General features: G+C 35.4%; 1 pseudogene; it reads right to left on the bottom strand.

The window, feature by feature from the left end:
- Window positions 1–12,982: 12,982 nt before the first annotated feature.
- Window positions 12,983–22,830, bottom strand: LOC134758399 (UDP-glucuronosyltransferase 2A2-like; annotated as a pseudogene).
- Window positions 22,831–23,226: the final 396 nt, after the last annotated feature.

Genomic DNA, 23,226 nt, shown 5'->3' with positions numbered 1-23,226 from the left:
AAAACTAATGAATTGGTTATAAAAATTATATTAAAATATTGAGTTAATGCAAGAATATTTCATTTTTTAAACTGTGTAATCTGATTAGTAGAAGTTTAGTTTCTGCTATATCCTGCTGCTTCAGCTCTTCCTTCCTTTTGAGAAGGCCTGGGATGGTAACTCTCTCCTTAAACTTTTGTTAAATCCTGTAACATTTCTTTTTATTCATAGTCTGAAGTAAGGGAGACAGTTTTTGAAAACAGACAAATGAAAAACATTTTTTGGATCTGCCTGCCCAGACCAGCTCAGTTGTGGAGACCCTTACCCAGTGGCGCTAGAGGAATTAAAGACACAAACACACAGAAATATAGTGTGCGGAGTGGGAAATTAGGGGTCTCACAGGATTCAGAGCTGAGAACCTGGAACAGAGACTTACCCACATATTTATTGACAGCAAGCCAGTGATAAGATTTACTAAAAGTATTCCTTATGCGAAATAAAGTAATGGGCCGAAACAAAGGGATGGGCTCTGGCTAGTTATCTGCTGCAGGAACATGTCCTTAAGGCACAGATCGCTCATGCTATTATGTGTGCTTTAAGAATGCCTTAAGCACTTTTCTGCCCTGGGTGGACCAGGTCTTCCTTGCCCTCATTCCAGTAAACTGATAACCTTCCAGTGTGGGTGTCATGGCCATCACAAGCATGTCACAGTGCTGCAGAGACTTTGTTTATGGCCAGTTTTGGGGTCAGTTTATGGCCAAACTGGGGGGCCTGTTCCCAACATCTGCCTTTGTCTGTATCTCTGTTATATTCATATATTACTTGTGTCATGTGGAAGTGATATTTCAATATCAAAATATATGAAAGAGCTCTAATCAATTGACTTAAAGAAAAGTTAAGTGCTTATCACACTAACAAAAGCTAGCTTGGATACCTTTGAGTTCACATGACTATAGTCGTATTTGGTAACATTAATTTGGAAAATTTAATCTCAAAATTCTCTCTAATAGTATAAAATCTGAGTCACGTTATGTTAAATTAAGTAACCCTCAGTATGGTCACTGAGAATTTATGTCACTGAGAGTTAAGATAGTTGTAGAATACAAAGGTTTTTTGGGTGAGGTTTATAAAAACAGAAGGATGGGTCAGGTGTGGTGGCTCATGCCTGAAATCCCAGCACCTTGGGAGGCCAAGGCAGGTGGACCATGACATCAGAAGATTGAGACCATCATGTCTAACATAGTGAAACCCCATCTCTACCAAAAAAACATACAAAAAATTAGCTGGGCATGGTGGCAGGCACCTGTAGTCCCAGCTACTCATGAGGTTGAGGCAGGAGAGTGGCATGAACCTGGGAGGCAGAGCTTGCAGTGAGCTGACATCGTGCCACTGCACTCTAGCCAGGGAGACAGAGAGAGACTCCATCTCAAGAAAAAAAATGATGGGGTAGATAGATAGATAGATAGATAGATAGATAGATAGATAGATAGATAGAAACATAAGACCAAATGGATAAAGAGAAAAATGAAAACTCAGGGAATGAGAAACTTTTGACTCTTGGGAGGCTACACGGTCACCCACATTCAGGAGCTGCAGCTGGGCTGCATTCGGTTACTAAAGGTCAAAGTTACCAGTGGAAATTTAGAGATGGATGATAGCCACACTCCCAGGGAGTTAGTTCAGTGAATGCATAACAAAATGTAAACTAATAAGAAAACTACAAAATGTTAATTCCCTCAGTTATTGCTATCTGTAATCGCTAAAATGAAAGTAAAAGAGTGCTGGGTTTTGCCTTAAGGCTGGACCAAATTTATGTGGGTCTTTCTCAGCTCAGGCCACTAGCCTCAAAGCTACACACACACACACACACACACAACACACACACACACACACACAAACATACACATCTTAAGCCAGGGCAACAAAGCTACTTTTGAGACCTGTAGTTACCAAGAACCTCTAGTCAATGCGGGGAAAGGGAAAGCCAAGTTAACTATTAAACCCAGAGGGTGTAATGTAAAGAAATTGCTCCATTTTGTAGAGTAATATAATCAGTTTCTGAGAAACCTTTACTATAATGTATTGGAAAAGTAACTACTTTAAGGACAATATTTTTTATTTTAAGTGCTACAGAATGAAAGAGCATGAGTTTATGCAGGTCCCACAGCTCACGATTAAATAATCACTGAAGAATATATGTGACCCAGCTTCACAAAAGTTTATTCCTGAGAAAACAACCAGCCTAGTGGACAGAATAATTGCCATTGTTAAGTTTGATTACCCTGAGAAAGAGACTGCCCAACTCACCCTGTAAAATTCCAGGTGGAGTTCCCCAGATGAAGCAACTGATATGCTTCGTATGCAAGCCATATGGGACTGGCTTTATCAATACCAGAATATTATTCAACTAAATATACCTATTACCCTGGTCATAGTAAAGGCTATGGTTAAGTGGGCCCCTTCTACTGGGGCACAAAATGCTATCAAAGGTGGGGTGAACCAAAGGGAGCTCCTGCTGGTCCCCAAACATCAAAGGGACCTACACCAGTTTTTTTTGTATTTGCCTTAGATTGGATAAGTTTTTTTTAAAAGCATAATTTGTAATCTAATGGGAAAGCTGACATTGCCTGTGGCAATGTTGAGGCAAGTTTAGGTAGAGATTGACAAAAGGGCTTGAGAATCTTGGCTCAACCCTACTCTGGGAGATTTTATTTTTTACCAGAAAGTTAAATTTGTTTGAAGATAAAGAAGAAAAGCTCCTGGGATCAGAACATAAAATTGTAAATGTTGAGAGGATTGTGAAATTTGAGATGTTTAAGCAGATTGTATGTAAGGTTGTTGTGACTCATTTACCTGATAACAGTGGTGTTCTTTACATTAGAATAGAGGACAAAAATTCCCAGATTTTCATAGAGAGATAATATTGAAAACAACATGAGTAAACTAACCACACCTAACTAATGAAAGATAAAATTATTTTTGGGGATTTTTGTTTGAAACACAGCTAATTATTTTTCTTTTTAGAGATTAGAAAACTTTTTTTCTAATCTAATATTTCCCTCCTATTTCCCTGTGATTAAATCCTTAACTATGCTCCTATCAGCAGCAAGAAGCCAGATTGATTTTCACGCTTTTTTATCTCTATGTCCACAAACTTAAGAATAAGATGTATGAAAGCCAAAAGAGATATTAAAATCACCTTTGCAAAAATTATATCAGTGTGTAACCAAGCAACTTAGCTTCAAACCACATTTTAAAAACTTTTTTATTTCCTCTTTCTCTCCAGTCTCAAGACACAGCTTTGCAACAATCAACAGATGTGTATTCTTTCATCTTGAAATAGAGCATGAGAATGTGCTTTAAAACTCCACTCTCCTTTCCCACTTTAAGCTCCCATGCCTTCTGCACATTAATTTACCTAGATGCCTGTTAAGCACACACCATGATAACTTATCTGACCATATACTGGTTAGAAGTTTCAGGGATCAAATCCTAACATGCTGCAGGCATTTCTGGAATTCTCTTCCCAGCAGGAGATTACTTCAAGGCTGGAGTTCACTCCCAGTTACAGAGTAACTGCAAGATTCTCTGTGATTAATTTGTAACCAGGTTGAGGACATAATGTTCTCCCCATTCACTAGATGGAACAATAATTCAAGATAAACCACTGGAGTGTGTCACACAACCTGGCACATCCGAACCCACCTTGCCTCTTCTGCATTCCAAGCCCCTCTTCTTAAATCATTGCCCTATCTACAGAAATTGAGAAGTGGTAAATTTTGAAAGAAGTGGTAAATTTTGAAAGTGCTTCTGGCCACTTTCCCCTTTGCTGACAACAGTAATAAAATTTACTGTCTTTCTTATTATATCCTGCTCTTACTATTTTGGCTTCTTTCTACAAGTGGTGAGCAACCAGACCCTCTTTTGGTACAGTGGAAAGTGACTGGATTATGAGAGTGAAGCATTATTGAATGATTTAGCACAGTCCCCTTGGTGATAAGTTAACTGTCACTCAGGTAATTCACACAATAATTGGTTGCTTCAAACAGTTGGGAACATCCCTTCTCTCTCTTGATCCCACCCTTGCCATGTGATCCAATGGCTCCTTCTATAAATTCCATCACAATTGTATGCTTTCTGTAGTCCTGACCAGAAGCAGATACTGGAGACAAACTTGCACAGCCTAAAGAACTGTGAACCAATTAAACCTCTTTTCTTTATAAATTATTCAGCATATTAGTCTATTCTCACACTGCTCTGAAGAACTATGTAAGACTGGGCAATTTATGAAAAAAATAGGTTTAACGACTGACAGTTCCATAGCTGTAACAGAAAGCATGAGTGGGAGACCTCAGAAAACTAAAAATCTGGAGAAAGTAAAGGGGGAAGCAAACACATCTTCCATGGTGGCAGGACACCGAGAGAGAGGCAGAGGGACAGACAGAGAGAGAGAGAGAGAGAGAAAGCAAAGGCAGAAGTAACACAAAATTTTAAACTATCAGATCTCATGAAAATTCACTCACTGTCAAGAGAACAGCAAGGAGGAGATCCACCTCCACGATCTAGTCACCTCCCACCAGGCCCCTTCTCCAATTCAATATGAGATTTGTACAGGAATACAAATTCAAACCATATCACCCAGCCTAATTTATTACTTTATAGCAATGCTAAAAATAGCCTAACAGAAAATTGATACCAAGTGTAGCATGTTGGCATAGAGATACCTGAAAATGTGGAAGTAGCTTTGGAAATGGGTAACGGTCTAAGGTTGGATGGGTTTTGAGGGCTTAGAAGAAGAAAGGAAGTTGAGAAAATGTTTGGAACTCATTTGAGACTGGTAGAATGTTTGTGACCAAAATGCTGACAGAAATATTGGCAGTGAGGGCCACACTGAGAAGGTCCCTGGTGAAAATGAGGAAGATATGAAGAACCAGAATAAGGGTCACCCATGTTACACCCTACCAAAAATCTTGGCTGCATTATGATCATGTCCTAGGGCTTTCTGAATGTTTCAACTTAAGGGTGATGACTTAGAGTGTTGGGTGGAAGAGATTTCTAAGAAGCAAAGCATTCAAGAGGTGACCTGTCTGTTTCTAACAGCCTATGATAAGATATAGGAGCACGGAAAGAACCTAAAGTTAGAACGTGTATTTAAAAGGAAAAAAAAGAGCATAAAAGTTTGGAAAATTCTCAGAATAGTCATGATGTTGAAATGAAAATAGCTTTTCAGAAGAGTTATTCATGTGGGCTTCAGAGCATTAACTTGCTAGAGAGGTTTGCATGAGTAAAAGGGAGAGTGGAAGCAAGAGAGAGAAGGTAAGTTGAAGACTTTTTTTAAGAACTAGATTTTTTCTATGATGTATTAGTCTGCTCTCATGTGCTATAAGGACATACCCAAGACTGGGTAACTTATAAAGAAGTGGTTTAATTTATCAAAATTCCAGAGGGCTGGGAAAGCCTCAGGAAACTTACAATCATGGCAGAAGGAAAAGTATACATATTCTTTTTCACATGGTGGCAACAAGGACAAGAATGAGAACAGAACAAAGAGGGAAGCCCCTAATATAACCATCAGTTCTTGTGAGAACTTACTTTTATGAGAATGGCATGGGGGAAACCACTCCCACGATCCAATTACATCCCACTGGGTCCCTCCTATGACACATGAGAATTATGGGAACAACTCAAGATAAGATTTTGGTGGAGACACAGCCAAACCATATCATTTGCTTCTGGCCCCTCCAAATCTCATGTCTTAACATTTCAAAATACAATTATGTCCTTCCAACCGTTCCCCAAAGTCTTAACTTCACCTTCTTCCATGATTGTAAGCTTCAGGAAGCCATCACTAGAAGTGGATGCTGGGGCCATGCTATACAATATACTAAACTGTGAGCCAATTATAATTCCTTACTTCATAAGTTATGCAACCACACGTATTAATTCATAACAATGCAAAAATGGCCTAAGGCAATGAATTAAAGATTTAACTCTACAATCTCAAACTGTAGGAATCTTAAGGGAAAACCTAGGAGACACCATTCTGGACATTTGCCTTTGGAAACAATTTATGACTAAATCCTTATGTATTAGCCCATTCTCGAACTGCTAGAAAGAACTTCCCAAGACTGGATAATTTATAAAAGAAAGAGGATTAATTGACTCAAAGTTCCACATGACTGAGGAGGCTTCATGAAACTTACAATCATGGTAGAAGGGGAAGCAGCCATATCTTACATAGTGGCAGGCAAGAGAATGAGTGTGTGAGAGAAAAAACTGTCAGACACTTATAAAACCATCAGATTTCATGATAACTTACAATCACGAGACTATCACGGGAGGCACATTGCCTCCATAATCCAATTTCCTCCCATGTGGTTTCTTCCTTGATGTATAAGGATTATGGGGTTTACAATTTATAATGAGATTTTAGTGAAGACATAAAGCCTAACCATAGCATTTCCCCCTGGCCCCTTCCAAATCTCATTTCCTTACATTACAAAATCAATCGTACCTATTCAACAGTCCCCCAAAGTCTTAACTCATTTCAGCATTAACTCAAAAGATCATATCCAATACCTAATGTGAGATAAGGCAATTTCCTTCAACCTAGAAGCCTGTAAAATCAAAAGCAAATTAGTTTCTTCCAGTATACAATGAGGGTACAGGCATTGGATAAATGCTCTTATTTCAGATAGGAGAAATTGACCAAAATAAAGGGGCTATACTCCCCATGTACATCAGATATCTAGTGGGACAGTCATTAGATCTTAAAGCTCCTAAATGATCTCCTTTTTACTTCATGTCTCACATCCAGTCATGCTGATGCAAGAGGTGAGCTCCCATGGTCTTGGGCAGCTATGCTGCTGTGGCTTTGCCCAGTGCAATCACCCTCCCAGTTGCTTTCACAGGCTGGTGTTGAGTGTCTGTGGCTTTTCCAGGTGTGTGGTGCAAGCTTTTGGTGAATCCACAATTCTGGGATCTGGAGAATGGTGACCCACTTCTCACACCTCCAGTAGACAGTGTCCCAGTGCAGACTCAATGTGGATACTCCAACCCCTTATTTCCCTTTAGCACTGCCCAAGCAGAGGTTGTCCATGAGGGCTTCACCCCTGCTGCAGACTTCTGCCTAGATATCCAGGCATTTCCGTACATCCTCTGAAAAGTAGATGGAGGTTCCCACTCCTCAGTTCATGACTTCTGTGGACTCCCAGGCCCAACAGCACGTGGAAGCCAACAAGGATTGCAACTTGCAGCCTCTGAAATAATGGGCTTAGCCATACCTTGGTACCTTTTAGCCATGGCTGGGAAACAGAGCACCAAGTCCCAAGGCTGCACAGAACAGCAGTGGACCACTTTTCTTTCCTAGGCTCCCAGATCTGTGATGGAGGGGTTGCCATTAAGAACTCTGACATGCTCTGAAGACATTTTCCCCATTGTCTTTGTGATTAACATTTGGCTCCTCATTACTCATGCAAATTTCTGAAGCTGGCTTGAACTCCTCCCTAGAAAATGAGTTTTTCTTTTCTACTACATGGTCAGCCTGCAAATCTTTCAAACTTTCAACCGCAAATCTTTCTCTGCTCTCCTTTTTAACATAAGTTCCCATTTCAAGCCGTCTCTTCGTGAACACATAAGAATGAATGCTTTCAAAATCAAACAGGTCAATTCTTAAATTCTTTCCTGCTTAGATTTTTTTTTTTTTTTTGCCAGATACCCTAAATCATCTCTCTCATCTTCATAGTTTCATAGATCTCTAGGGCAGGGGCAAAATGGTGCCAATGTCTCTGCTAAAGCATTGCAAGAGTTACCTTTGCTCCAGTTTTCCAGAAGTTTCTCATCTCCATCTGAAACCGCCTCAGCCTAGAATTCACTGGCAACATCATTATCAGTATTTTGGTCAAAACTATTCAACCATTCTCTGGGAAGTTCCAAACTTTCCTACATATTTCTATCTTCTCCTGAGCATTTTAAACTATTCCAGTCTCTGCCTGTTATCCAGTTCCAAAGTCACTTCCACATTTTCAGGTATCTTTATAGCCATACCCCACTACCTCAGTACCAACTTACTGTAATAGTCCATTCTCACACTACTATAATGAACTTCATAAGACTGGGTGACTTTGTTTGGCTGTGTCCCCACCTAAATCTTATCTTGAATTGTAACTCACAAAATTACCATGTGTCATGGGAGGAAGACAGTGGGAGGTCTTGAATTATATATCAGGTCTTTCCTGCACAGTTCTCGTGATAGTGAATGAATCTCATGAGATCTGATGGTTTCAAAAATGGGAGTTTTCCTACACAAGCTCTCTGTTTGCCTACGGCCATCCATGTAAGATGTGACTCCTTGCCTTCTGCCATGATCATGAAGCTTCCCCAGCCATGTGGAACTGTAAGTCCATTAAACCTCTTTTTCTTCCCAGTCTCGGGTATGACTTTATCACTAGCTAGAAAATGGACTAATACAATAATCAGGGCTATTGGAGGGCTCAGAAGGAAAATGTGGGAAAGTTTGGAACTTCCTGGAGACTTGTGGAATATCTTTGACAAAAATGCTGATAGTGATATGAACAATAAGGTCCAGGCTGAGGTGGGTTCAGATGGGGATGAAGAACTGTAGCAAAGGTGACTTGTTATGTTTTAGCAACAAGACTGGCGGCATTTTGACCCTGCCCTAGAGATTTATGGAACTTTGAACTTGAGAGAGATGATTTAGGGTAGCCACATAAAGATCTCTAGGCCAAAGGATCTACACGACTCCACAAAGGAGCTACACAACTGGTTTTTTAGGCAAGTATTTTGATTCTAAGTCATGATTACGCACCAGCAGAGAGGAACTTATCCCTGTATATACTATACACGTGCTCAGAGCTTCTCACGGAGTGATTAAAAGATCAAAGAGGTGGGATTGTACTGAGCTTGCTGGAATACATTTCATCACTTTATTAGGCCTTTTTACTAAGAAATATATACATGAATGGAGCAATACTGTCTGTGATTTGTTTCATTTTAACATACCACCTGGTAGTGTGGTGAAGTACTGTATTGAGAAGCAAAGGTGAAAGACACATGAAAACAGAGAAAGAGAGAGAATGAGTAAGAGAAAGAGAGAAAAAGATTATTAGAGTTAAAATTTATTTTTGTAACATGAGGGGTTAGCCTATGACCCAGCATCATCAGTGCTCATAAAGTGTGTGTTGAAATAAATATAGGTCCTGTAGCAGGGGTTAGATCATTCATACTCCAAATTTTACGTAAGTGATTCTTTTCAGTCTGAATATACATCTTAGTTTGACAGAATATTGAGACATTTTTGTTTTATACACATGATATAGATTTAATTTTGAGAAAGCATGCAATGATTACTAAAGAGAATTTCTTAAATTTTTAAAAATATACATGTACATACATCATTATGAATTGACTGATGCTATTACTGATTCTCCATTTTTTTCCGGTAAAATGCATTTATAGTTATTATATTGAAGTAAAACTGAAATAATGATACCTATTGGAAAAATAAAAGCTGTGATTGAAGGGTAATTTTATACAAATAATCTTGCTTAGGTTGAGGTTTAAATTTAGTAATATTCCAAATTTTCAAACAAATATATAATGACTATTTCTTAGTAAAGATTTTGAATTCAATTGAATTTTAACTATACATTATAAATGTGAGATGATATCAATGGAATATAAATTGATCAGAACCTGTTGATACTCAGCAACATTACGGTTCAGATAAAGTTTTAACTTTTAAATTATATTTTACTCATTATAGAGAGGGATTACAGAAGTAAAGTAAGCAGATAACTCTGAATCATGTACGTCAGATAAACATAAAATTCATGTTATGATTGTTTATGTAATTAAAAATATTTTGCTTAATCCATAGTGTAAGAAAGTAAGGATATAAGGAGGGCTAAAATTATATACTAAAATTATATATAGACGTATAGAGGATTTTCAGTATAAACAGATACAAGCTGAATCTGAAGGTACTTGTTGGTAAGAAAGCAAAGGAAGAATATGCTTGAAAAACATACAAAGAGAAAAATCGAAAAAGTCCAAAGCCTAAAATCATGATTCTTTGTAGAAATATCCCTACGCTTTTCTGTAGAGTATCAAAAGAAGAACAAAATTGATATTTATTCCTAGAACTACATTATTGCACCATAAACCCACACAGAATTCTGACTCTAAAAACAAAGTGCAACCATTCAGAATTGTAAACGGCGTGCAAATGTGAAGAAATACAATGGAAACACAACCTGAGTGAAAGGTACAGAGATACTCCACAAAGTGAAACATAGCTGAAAGGGTTTCAGTTACAAAATAATAAATACTTTATTTCTAAAATGTTATGGCCACAATATTCTATGCCTTAACTACAAAGTATAGTCAATACTTTCAGTTACTAAAGTAATATAATCGTTTTATGCTCACTTTATCAATATCTTTTTAACTATTTCTACACCGTAATATTACTTTTATAATTTCAAAGATAATTACATTTTCAACATAAAATAATTAGGAAAATAAATTTTGCTATGACCTAACACCTAGTTATACTACTCTCCCCATCCTATAAATGTATAATAATAGCAGATCACAAGTTACATAGAAGAAAAAATAATTAAGCCTTGCACATAAGTCATATTGTCTGTCAGTCTGATGTGCTGCCAGTAATACATGAAGGAGTGAGATGTCTGCCAATAGCTTTTCAAAATTCTGCTTTTCATTTGTTCTGGATAGTTACCTAGTAGTGACAAGGTTGTGTCACATGTAAATTGTATTTTAATTTTCTGGCATGTGTGCATATTTGTGTCTGTGTGTGTGTGTGTGTGTGTGTGTGTGTGTGTATGTATATGTATAAAGTTCTATGGCAAAGGTAAATATACAGTCCAATATAGAGTCCTTTAACTTCATAATGTTTTTTATATATGTATATGTGTGTATATATTATATATGTATAGGTGTGCATATTTATGTTATATATATATTATATATGTATACTTGTTTATATAGGTATATAATGTGTGTTTGTATACATAAACACATATATACACCATCCTAATGCTTATGGTGATAGCTCATAACCTATTTAAGAGATGTTTTATATACACAGACACAGACACACATATACACCATGCTAATGGTTATGAAGTGATAGCTCATTATATTTTTGATTTACATTTCTCTAATGATTAGTGATGTTGAACATATTTTTATATGCTTTTTGACCATATAATATTTTTTGGATAAATGCATGTTCAAGTGCTTTTTTTAAAAAAAATGGGTTGTAGTTGCTAAGTTGTAGAGGTTTTATATATGATTTTGTTTATTCAACTCTTCTCTCTGTTATCTTAAAATTAGTCTAGATAAAAAAATTTCAGTTTTATTGACCATTTAAAACCTGACTCTTAGTTTGGTTGATTTTTTTCTATTCAAAATTTTTCTATTTCTGTTCAAATCTGTAATATTTTCTTCCTTCTGCTGTCTTTGAGGTTAAAATTATTTTTTCTCATTTCTTGAGATGTAAAGTTAGTTGCTTATGTCAGATTTTCTTTTTTATGTAGGTATTTACTAGAAACTTTTTTCACGCAACCGTGCTTGTTAAATCATGAGGTTTTGTTTCTTATTTATTTTTTGTGTATCTTCTACAGGCATATTTTTTAGTTACTCTGAAGATTATTTAAAATATTTTACAGTTTAAAAATGTATTTTAAATTGTTCGAAACCATTTCAATCACATATGAAAAATCTACTACTATCTTCACTTTATGTTACTGGTGTCACTAATTATAGCTTTTTATGTTGTGTAACAGTTCTTTTCTTAGATGGACTTATTTAGATAGATTTATAGTTTTTTTATGTTTTTGTCTTTTAAATTGTATTCCAAAATTGAAATTAATTGATACACCAACATTATGAAGCTCTATATTGGACTGTATGATTACCCTTGCCACAGAGCTTTCTATTTGCATATGCCTTTGTTTTGATATCTAGCATCCTTTCATTTAAACTTGAAGGACAGCATCTCTTATAGTCAGGTCTTGTAATGACTATTTTCTTCAATTGTTGTTTTGTTTTTTATCATAGATGATATTCAATATTCTATAAATATCGTAAGATATAACTTTGCCAAATAGTAGTCTTGTTTAGCAGGTTTTCTTTTTCTTTCAGCGCTTTGAATATATCATCTCATTTACTTTTGATTTGGGAGGTTTCTGCTGAGATTCTTGTTGATACTCTTATTCTAGCTCACTTATATGTGATGAGTCATTTTTCACTGGCAGTTTTCAAGATTTTCTCTTTTCTGTGACTTTTTAAAATTTGAGTTTAGCCATGTTTTCCACATTCCACTATGCATTGGGATCATCGAGACACCTTTTAACAATACAAAATCTTGGCTTTTGACAGATATTCTTTATTTATTAAGAGAAATGGGCATTGGTGTTGTTATAATCAAAACTCCCCTTTATCATGTTTAGCAAAAGTTGGAAACTCCTGTCTTAATCAATCTGATACACACAAAATGTTTATATGTATAGTAGATAGGTAAATTTTGCTTTCCTCTCTGATAACTCATGTAAACATTAGTCTCATTAAAAATCCTATTTTTCAATATTTCTTTCTTTGTTTTTCATGGGTTTTGGGACTCTAGGTTGGGAGTTCATAGAGAGAGAGGATAACAATCCTGAGCAGATTCTTGGGAAAGGACGAAATGGTTAGGGCAGAACATATTGCAAACACAAGGCCAACTGGACTCTGATTGCTGCTGATCTCAAAACGCAACGCCAGACTGATGAAGAATGAAAGTCTTACAAGCAATAGCTCTTCAGTGGCAGGGAGTCTCATAAAGGACTTCAGAAAGCCCCAGAGTTTTAGAGTGGAAAATATGAAAATGAGGAGAAAGTAATGTGTTCTCTTTAAATTATCTATGGATGAAATATTAACAAGATTGCTCCATTCTTGCCTTTCCCAAATTCGGAAACATCTATTTCCTCTTTTCCTTCTTTCCTATTTTACCAAATGTTCGACAGGAAATCAAACAAAGTTTTGTGACCAAAAATATAGCCGTTGCCACACAGACCAGCAAAACCACAATCACACCCAAAGAGTGGCACTGGTACTAGGAGAGGTTGTGCGCAGCTAGCCGAGGGTGCTTGGCTCCTTTGTGGTGCATGACAAACTCGATCCAGAAAACTGCTCAACCCAGGGCCTTTACAGGTCGATCATGGTGAATTTTTGATAATCTTATAGCATTCTCTTTATAACTGGAAAGCAAGAGCACATATGGAAAACAGAGTTTTGTTTTGTTTTCATTAAAAAGAAGTAGGTAAACCGTAGCATATGTTATACAAGGCAAAAGCTTGTTGAATAAAAGAATTATTTTTGTTGTGATATGAACTTCATTGGTTGCATAGCATTGAACAGATACGGTGGGGAAATTGAAAAAGACACATATTCTTAGCAGAATGGGGTAAAATGAAGACATAGAAAAATACTTAGTAAGCTGGTTGTTAATTTAAATCTACTGTTTCCAAGAAGGAGGATTGACACTCTATGAACTATCATTTCCAGGACTATTGCAGTACTAAGATGATTATACCTGATGATATAATCATTGCAATACTAAGATAATGGCAATACTAAGATGATAATACCTGAGATTGAGAGGGAAGATCTTTTAAATAGTCTTCCAGTATGGCCCTAACATTTTCTAGTATGATATAGAACATAATCAATGGTAGATAAGCCTTTTAAAGCAGTAATACTTACAAAAGATTATTGATACCTGTTCTCAAAGACTTAAGCAAATCTGTACTTGTAATTGTATTCATGTTCGGCTGCACAGCTGCTCCTTTGGCTTTCATGGGAGAGGTGTTGTCAAGATGATCACCAAACATAGGAAACTCCCACCATAGGGACTCCATGGTAAATAGCTTCATAGATCCCATTTATATCACCATGAGTGATAAAAGCTTTGGTTTGTGCATGACCTAGTTGGGAAACTGAATGAGAAGTATGGTTTTTATTATCATAATCTTAAAAGAATTTCAGAGACATGTAGGGAAAAAATCTTTGAAATAACTCACTGAAGACGGCAGAATTTTCTACAAAAGTGAACAAAAAGGGCATCATTGCAAAAGAAATTTGCTTTCTTAAGGAAAACAGGCGTTAATTTATTTCTGCATTGCTTGAAACTTACCTTAAAAATAAAAGTAAGAATCAAAAAATATAATGACCAACAATTACTCAATTATATGTACTTTAAAATTAAAGGTAAAATAACAAACTATAAATTTTAAATTTTTGTTAAATTTATTAGGTGTTAAACAGTTATTCAATTTTTCCCTTATGAAATTCCTCATTTTTACTATGTCATAATCTTATCATGAAGATCACTCTGGCATATCCAAATGTAGAGCTGAGTATTGGTTCCCAGTGCAGCTGGTTTCTTTCCTTTGAATCTCCATAAAACCTGAGGAAGAAAATGTATGCATTTCACAAGTTAAACCACAAGATAATAGCATTTTGAGTTTTCAGATCATTATAATTCATACAATCCACTTTATTTCAGATGATATTTGAGACAGGAGCATATAAGGGTCACATGTAATCACTGAAAAAAATAGTAAGACTGTTGACAGTCACCTCTTAAAAGGGTAGGTACCATTCAACTCTTTGGGATACCATTTATTATTTTGTTTCCTGCAAACTCAAATCATCTAGGAGTGAGATTATAAAAATAACAAAAAAAATAAAGCAGTGTTGGCTAATTTGTCAGCATATGGAAGTTCAATTTCTTACGGACACACAACTTCTGTGTAAATGTAAATCACTTGTCCATTCTAGCTCTATTATCAAATTTATAGTTTCCCAGAGACAAACATTGCTTTGGTTTTTGTCTGGTTTTGGGTAGTTGGTTGTCTTTTCTCTTCATGCCTCCTTCTCTCCTTTATTTCATTTATCTTTAATTAAAAAACAAAGAGACAGGAGTTACCTATATTTCATTGTTGAAGGTTAAATTTTGTTTGTATTTGTATCTTAGTTCCATACTTTTTTCTTTCTAGAAACGTATATGAAAATCTCACACTTGAAAACAAAGGATTACATAGATACTCTGAACTCCCAAAAAGAGAATCTCATGACTAAAACCAATTTCACATTCCTATTTACCATACTTGCTTTTATTGAGTATTTTGAAATTTAACTAAACATAAAATTAAAAAAAAAAACCTCTAGGCTGGTGTATAAATTGCACTAACTAAAGAGAGGAAAACTAGAATTACAGTAATAACAAAACTAATTGAATATCATAAAGAATTACATGCAGGTTGCTAGACTATAATATTAAAACCATAATTGCCTTTTAACTATAGAAAACTCTAGTTCATTAGAAAGACTACATAAATTTAAGCTTCTACTTTTATGTTCAAATACATGGAATAGAGTTCCTATATAATCAAATATGTTGAGAATACTATTGAGCATGATTCTTCTCTTTCTTATATAATTCCCCAATTTTTATATTCCTTTGAGCTACTATATTTAAAAAGTTTCCTTTGGAGTCATCAGAATATGTCTCAAGATTTCAAATCCTGCAATGTGAAATGGGGACTTAATGCACTATTTTTATTTTGCTATTAACAAATGACAAGCAAGAGATGTGTTACTAAAGCAATAGAAAAGATCACTAGGCAAATAATCAGTTGTGTCCACATACACTACCATAATGCTTTCCAAATTGTTACGTAAATCTAATGCCTGTTACGCAAATTGAAAAATGAGATTCAAGTTCCAAATGGAAAGCCATACTTTCTCTATTGTGTGAATAGCTTCTTATAAGGATTGGAGGTTCTACTGACTTTTTGTGGAATCTGAGCCAGGGCGGAAGTGATAAGATAAACCTTTTCTTCTGTAAGGTTTTTCACAACTGACTCCAGAGAAAACACAACAACACCATCCTTATCAGAGCGCTGGAAAAATTCTTCCATTTCCTACAGAGAAAAAAATTTTCTTCATTATAAAGATGCAATGCCAAATAGAATAATACAGTTTACGCATACTTCTAAAATAAAATTTTGAAGTTGACATATATATAGTTGTATTGTCCCTATATTCTGAGATGCATTTTAGCATAGAAATGAGAAAGTTTGTGTTAGAAACATATGGCTTCAGTACATAATAATTATTTACTAGAAAAAGCACACAACCAGATAGTTATACAGAACATTTAAGTGAGAAATGTCCAACTTGTTTAATATTTGGTAGACATCAAATTCTAAAAACATAATGGTTAGTAAACTCATAAAACTATTTCAACAATATCAAGTGTCAATTTGTTGGCATTTTGTGATATCAACAAAATAATAAAGTTTTAAAAATCCAACATCAATTCCCCCACAAAAGTACAACTAGTAGCTATCCAAATACACAAATGCCACTCTGAATTCACCAGATCTCAATAGAGAAAGAGAAAACCCCAAGACTCTCGGACATGACAAACTTATGACTGGTAAGACGAATAATTTTTTGGGGCTATACCAACCCCTTCCACACACAAAAATGACACCACTGTGAGATAACTTCTTTTTACCTTCAGTTATTGAAATGGGAGGAGGGAATTTCAAGTGGACATATAATTTCTTCATGGGTCTGTAAATTTGGAGGGAAAGCCCACATTTGTCCCACCCCACGAGAGGTATTAAGAGTGTTCACAGGGCTGAACCACCTGGGGTAAATTTGAGACCAAAAGTGAGAGTAGTAATCACAGTGATTGGCCCACAGATCTTGGCGTCTGCTTTGTGTACCTAGCTACAGGGATGCCACACTGAGGAGTCTGACCAGAACCATAGCACTGCAGGAGGCAAGATCTAAGAGAAGGTCTGAATCTTTGACAAGATTTTTTACAGTTCCCAGGGAGTCATGTGGATGGAGATTTTCCATGACTGGGAAACAAGTATAAGGTTTGAAATTAAGTTCCAATGATTGTTTAAATCTCTTGCAGACCTAGAAATCACTGCAAGTCTGGGTTTAAGTTCCAGTGCAGCATTTAAGTTCAGATGCTCACAATAAGTCTCCCAAGACTGGAAAACAACATTAGAGCAAATATTGAGTTTTGGTGCAGTATTAAATTCTGGTGGCAAATATTAAGTCCTTGCCCAAACAAAAAGCAACTGGTGGCAAGGAATTAGATTCCAATAATAAATAGTAAAGGTTGAACAACACAAGAATACACCTATAAGAGCTATACCATGTCAATATCTCTTTAAATATGGAAACAGCAATGTACAGATGAAAGGAAATACAACACCGCTAAAAAACAACAGAACTCACCTAATGTAGTAGAAGAAATAAACATATATAACATTTCTGACAGAGAATTCAGAGCACATCTTTTTATAAAAGAGCTCAGGAAACACTGAAAACATAAATAGAAAGTTAAAAAATCATTTGGAAAATATTTAAAGATCAAGAGGAGGAAAGTTGTTTTTTTTAATACATAAATTGAAAAAGCTTCAGCTAGAATAGCTACAAAAATAGATGACTCAAATAAATGAAATAAGAGATGAAAAGGATACATAACAACTGATACACAAAAATACAAAGGATTAGGAGAGACTATCATAAACAAGTACCTGCCAGCAAATTAAAAAATCCAAAGGATATAGACAAACTTTTAGAAATGTACAACAAATCAGGATTGAATTATGAAGAAACAGAAATATGAGTAGAGAAATAACGAGTAACAAAATTGAAGCAGCAATAAAAACTCCATAAAAATGTACTAATTTTATTCAAATTATTGAAAAATAAACCATTTTTCTAAAAATGTTTCTTCCAAAACATTAAGGAGAATTGAATGCTTTAAAAAATAGGGTTTTATGGCTGGGATAAGGATCACCTTGATAGCAAAACCAGAAAGAAGGAGCCAAAAAGTAAAAAAAAAATAGAAAAATTCTGTAGGCCAATTTTTCTGATGAACATAGATGCAAAAATTCTCAGCAAATATTAGCCAATCAAATTCAACAGCACATCAAAAAGATTATACACTATGACGAACTGGGATTTATCTCAGGGATGCAGGGAAGGTTAAACCTATGCAAACCCATAAATGTGATACATAACACCAAGAGAATTAAGAAAAAAATAATTTGTATGTCTTAAAAAAATCTTCTAATATACAACAGAATGATTTTAACACAAAATACCATATAACCAAGATAGGGTAAGCTTGAATGGAGAGTGATTGTCTAATGTGTATAAACATTCTTTTAGGTTGGTGACAGTTTTGGATCTAGATTGAAGTGATAGTTACACAATACTGTGAATGCCACTGAATTGTTCACTTTTAAATGGTTAAAATAGTACATGTTATTTTATGTAATTTTACCTCAAATATTTAAAAAAAAAAAACATGTATACATGTAGCTGACCAAATTTTGCCCAGAGGACCCAATTGATTTGTCAACCCTTGGTTAATTAAATTATAAGAAATTTAATTCTGACCTATTTAAAATAGCAAATGCTGTCATTTTTATCATTTACTTTTGAAAAATGATACTTTAAAAAATATATGAGGCAATTTAGGTAAGGACTCAAATCCTTGTGGAAATTTATCTGTCTAGTTAATAATTATTATAATTAATGCAAATTTAGTTTGCTACATATAGCACCTGTAGTGCTTTACCAAGTTAATGCATCCGGCCTTTCATCAGCCACATGAGGTAGATAATGGTGTTACTTCATCTCCGTTTCACTGATGGAGAAGTTGAGGCATAGAGGTGAGGCAACTTGCCAAACCCCACATAATTCTGTAGTGGTTTTGCAGGGACTTGAATCCAGGCTAACTGGATGCAGAGTGCAAGAGCTCTTAACCACCATGCTACGCTGACCTCCCTTTCTGAGTTTCAGTTATTTTCAAAATGCTACATTTGTAGTTTTCATTTTCTTGCCTCTATATTAATTGTATATTATTATGAATGTATAATTACATTTTTAGAAATATTTTAGTTATCTATCACTTCACAACCAACTACCCTCAAAAGTGGGGACTTTGAAAAACAATAAGCATTTTATTAGAACTCTCATAGCATGAGTGTTGGGTGGGCTCAGCCAGGTGGTTCATACAGAGTATTTCTCAGGTCGTTACTTTCATATGATGGCTGGGGATGTAGTCATCTGAAGGTCATTCATTCACATACTTAGTGATTGATGTCGAAAGACTGAAACTCCTTTTTGACTGAATAATCCTGACTTCCTAGTCTCCTCTGTGTGCCCCTCCCCAAACAGTCATTTATCATCAAGACTTTGGCTGTAATACAGGGCTCCACAGCGTACGGAGGGAGAAAAAGAGACAGAAGGACAGAGAGAGAGGAAGAAAGAGATATAAGTAAAAACAAAGACAGACAGACAGACAGAGACAAGGAGACAGACAGAGATAATATACTGCCTTTTCTAACACAGTCTTCAAAATTACGCTGTCACTTCTACCACATTTTCTTTGCTGAGACAGCCACAAGCCTTGCTAAAGTGCAAGGGGAGGGACCATGGTTTGATTAGAATGTCAAAGTATTTGCAGTCATGTCTCTAAATCACCAAAATATAAGCTGTTGAGTTAGTCAACAGAAGTCACTGTGTAACTAGCAAATTCATTATATATTGAAAACAGAAACACAGTAAAATCATAAAAGTGTGTGAATTTAAAAGTTTACAACTATTGAAACCTTTATTATGCATTGTAAAATATTTATTCATAGATATTTTAAATATAAAATAGGTTTCCTATGAACAGGCATCAAATTAATCATACGGCATAGAATACTGAGGTGATCCTAAGTGGCTCAATTCTTTCCCATTTATTCTACTGCAGACACATACACATCTACAAGAAAAAATGACATACAACAACATATATAGCCTAGTATAAAATGATGGAAGATCTAGGCATAGTGGTTCATGCCTGTAATCCCAACACTTTGGGAGGCCATGGTGGGCAGATCACCTGAGGTCAGAAGTTCGAGACCAGCCTGGCCAACATGATGAAACCCCATCTCTACTAAAAATACAAAAATTAGCCAGATGTCATGGCAGGCGCCTGTAATCCCAGCTACTCGGGAGGCTGAGGCATGAGAATTCTTTGAATCGGGGAGGCAGAGCTTGTAATGAGGCGAGATTGTGTCCCTGCACTCCAGATTCCACATTAGAGTCAAAACAAACAAACAAACGAACAAAAAATGAAGGAACGATGTTTACCGATTGTTAAAATCAGAGGGAATTCTGTGAATAGATGCTTGTAAGAGCTGTGACAAAGTGACTTTTGGGAGGAAAACTAATGAGACATAGTCTCTAGAAGCAGGGAACAAAATTTACTCTACAGGATGCAGTGACATCCTGTTAAAAAATAAGTAGGGAAAAAATGTGTGGAACTAGAGATCTCCCTAGACTGCAGCAGAGACAATTGAAAAAATTGTGAAGGGATGCTCTTACAATACAGAACATGAGGGATGTTGCAGAAAGCAAAACCTGTTGAAGATTTCCCCAAGAAAACTACATGAGAAACTAAGCAGTCATACACAATTGGAAGATTTGCACTCAAGGATTCTAGATAGAGGAAACGATCAGAATGAGATTTTGATTTTCGATTTTTATATTTATTTTTTAAGGCCTTGCTCAGTCGTCCAGGTTGGAGTGCAGTGGTGTGATCACGGCTCACTTCAGCCTCAACTTACTAAGCTGAAGTGGTTCTCTCACCTCAGCCCCCTGAGTAGCTAGGACCACAGGTGCATGTCACCATGCCCAACTAATTATTTTATTTTTTGTAGTGATAAGCTCTTGTTGTGTTGTCCATGCTGATTTCAAACTCCTGGGCTCAAACAATGCTCTCATTTCAGCATCCCAAAGGGTTGAGATTACAGATGTGAACCACCGTAACTTTACAAAAATATTTTTAAATAAGCATGATTCAAATGTTCAGAGATGAAAGAGTCACTAACATAAAACAAGAATGGGATGAGGTGAGGATGAATACAAAAATAATTAGATATTCTTGAAATCAGAAATGTGCTCCCTAATTATATGAAATGTTGTTTGATTACATAAAATAAAGTGGAACTGAATGATTGACTGGTACAGCCCCCAAGAAGAATCACTTAATGATCTCAAAATTACCAGTAAACTGATTAAAATCTAAAAGTATTGCTTGTTAACACCTTCTGTTAAAGCTTTCCTGATTAGTTTTTCTTCCAAAGCGCTCTAGTTTCTAGTTGTTTTCTTGGTCTTAACTATCCATTATATGCTTTGTTAAAGTATTTATGCCCTGTTTCAATGTGATTGTCTCAATTTTTATTTCATTCTATCCTACCTCTTGCAATCTGCATGTCTTCATTATTATTGATCAATCCAACTGCAAAGTTCACCTTATCTAAGGATTATTCATTAATTTTTACTTGTTTATCTGATCTTTATTAATTTTGTCTCTTTGCCAGTCACTCTGAGCCATGGTCATGATGACTTAGGATTCTGGATCTCTTACAAATAATAAATTTATCCTTAATAAAGTCTCTATACTAAAGAAGAATCTAGTGAAAAATATCACTTGAAAAAATGAGTGCAGTACGTGAACAAAGTTCTGACTAGATCATAAACACAAAAAGTGATTAATCAGTTTATTATTTAGGGACTAACAATGAAATCAATTATATATCTTCATATACTTTGAATTGGAAAAATTAATATTTATCATAGGTAAAGCACCAAATAACTGGCGACTGCAGTGCTGGTTTGTTGGGAGTAAGAATAGAGTGGTGATAGGTGAAGGGCATCCACAGGCTCAGCACAACAAGAATCCCCTCTAACCAAGTCTGAGCCAGCAACTACTGAAATAAAAAATCCAACCTGCTAGTATCTCAATTTTTAATATATATTTGGACATTAGGCAAGTGACCACCAGTGGAACTGCGGACTCAGTGGGCCAACTCTAAGCTCACCTTTGTCTGAACCTCTATATGCCCCCCCACTTTCAAAAAAGAAAGTCATGCCTCCTACTCATCCAAACTTTACCAAGATTCAGTGTCTTAAGGTACAACTTTAAAATAATAACAAATGAGAAATTTGAAATTTTATGCCTCACCAGTTTTCAATTTACTGTAGCTCGGATCCAAATATAGCTTTATGATACTGAATCAGGATCCTGGAAGCATTCCTCTTTTGCCAGCTGGTTGAAGGTTAAGCTTCATCAGTAGAGGACACTCGAGTGATGGTGAGGTGCTTGATGCAGGAAGGTGCATCCCTTCCAAGACTCACACTTTAGTTATTCAGTAATGTTTATCATTAATATTGAAGTTTAAGAATATGAGTGTTAAAGAATATACTTAAGAATACTAAAGAATATACTTAAAGTAAGAGGAAAACTTCTAATAGCACATTTGTTTTATCTTTTAAGAAATATTGCATTCTGCAAAGAAATTAATTCAGAAAACTCCTACATAAACCATTTGTCCTTGACATAGATAGATTCAGCTTCATATGTTATTTTAAAGATTAAAATTACAATTATGTTATTTTTGTGTTTATCTTCTGTGGTGCTTGAATATCCCTGTCTTTATGCAGCATATTCAAAATTTAAAAAAAAGAATATCGCAAATTTGAAGAACGTTATTTCAATTATATCATTCTATGTGATTGCTTAGAGTTTCTGTGTTTAAATTTTTTTAACTGCGGAGATATTTAAAAGCTTGAACAATCAATCTCCAAAGAGCAGACACATCGTATTATTGAAATTTTTGTAATCCAATTTATAATGGAATTTTTATGACTCTCCATCAAGCATACCGTCATGTTCACATATTTTCCTAAGTATATATGTACATATCACTTTATGTAAAAAGGCTTCTCAGAATTAAACTAGTGAAAGTATTATGTGTTCACTCATGGATAGACATAGATATGTGTATCTGGATATATGGTCTAAGAATTTCAAAGAAGATCTATTTTAAGAACATACTTTATTAGGAAAGTATATTCTGATATATTCCGATACATTTTCAGAAGATACTTCATTAAGAAAATATAAAGAGACTAGAATTTAGCTTTTGTAGTACATGCTGAACATCATTATTGCCTCAGACTAATATTTATCCATAAGTTTCTCCCTGTTTTTTTTAAAAAAAGACATTACTATAATTAAAGCGCACAAATGCATTACTTTTTTCCTTTCTTGCACTTTGTTATTTT

Source organism: Gorilla gorilla, chromosome 3, assembly GCF_029281585.2.
Source record: "Gorilla gorilla gorilla isolate KB3781 chromosome 3, NHGRI_mGorGor1-v2.1_pri, whole genome shotgun sequence".
Lineage (NCBI taxonomy): Eukaryota > Metazoa > Chordata > Mammalia > Primates > Hominidae > Gorilla > Gorilla gorilla.
The sequence above is the reverse complement of the archived record's forward strand: the minus strand, read 5'-3'. Positions and strand labels throughout refer to the sequence as shown.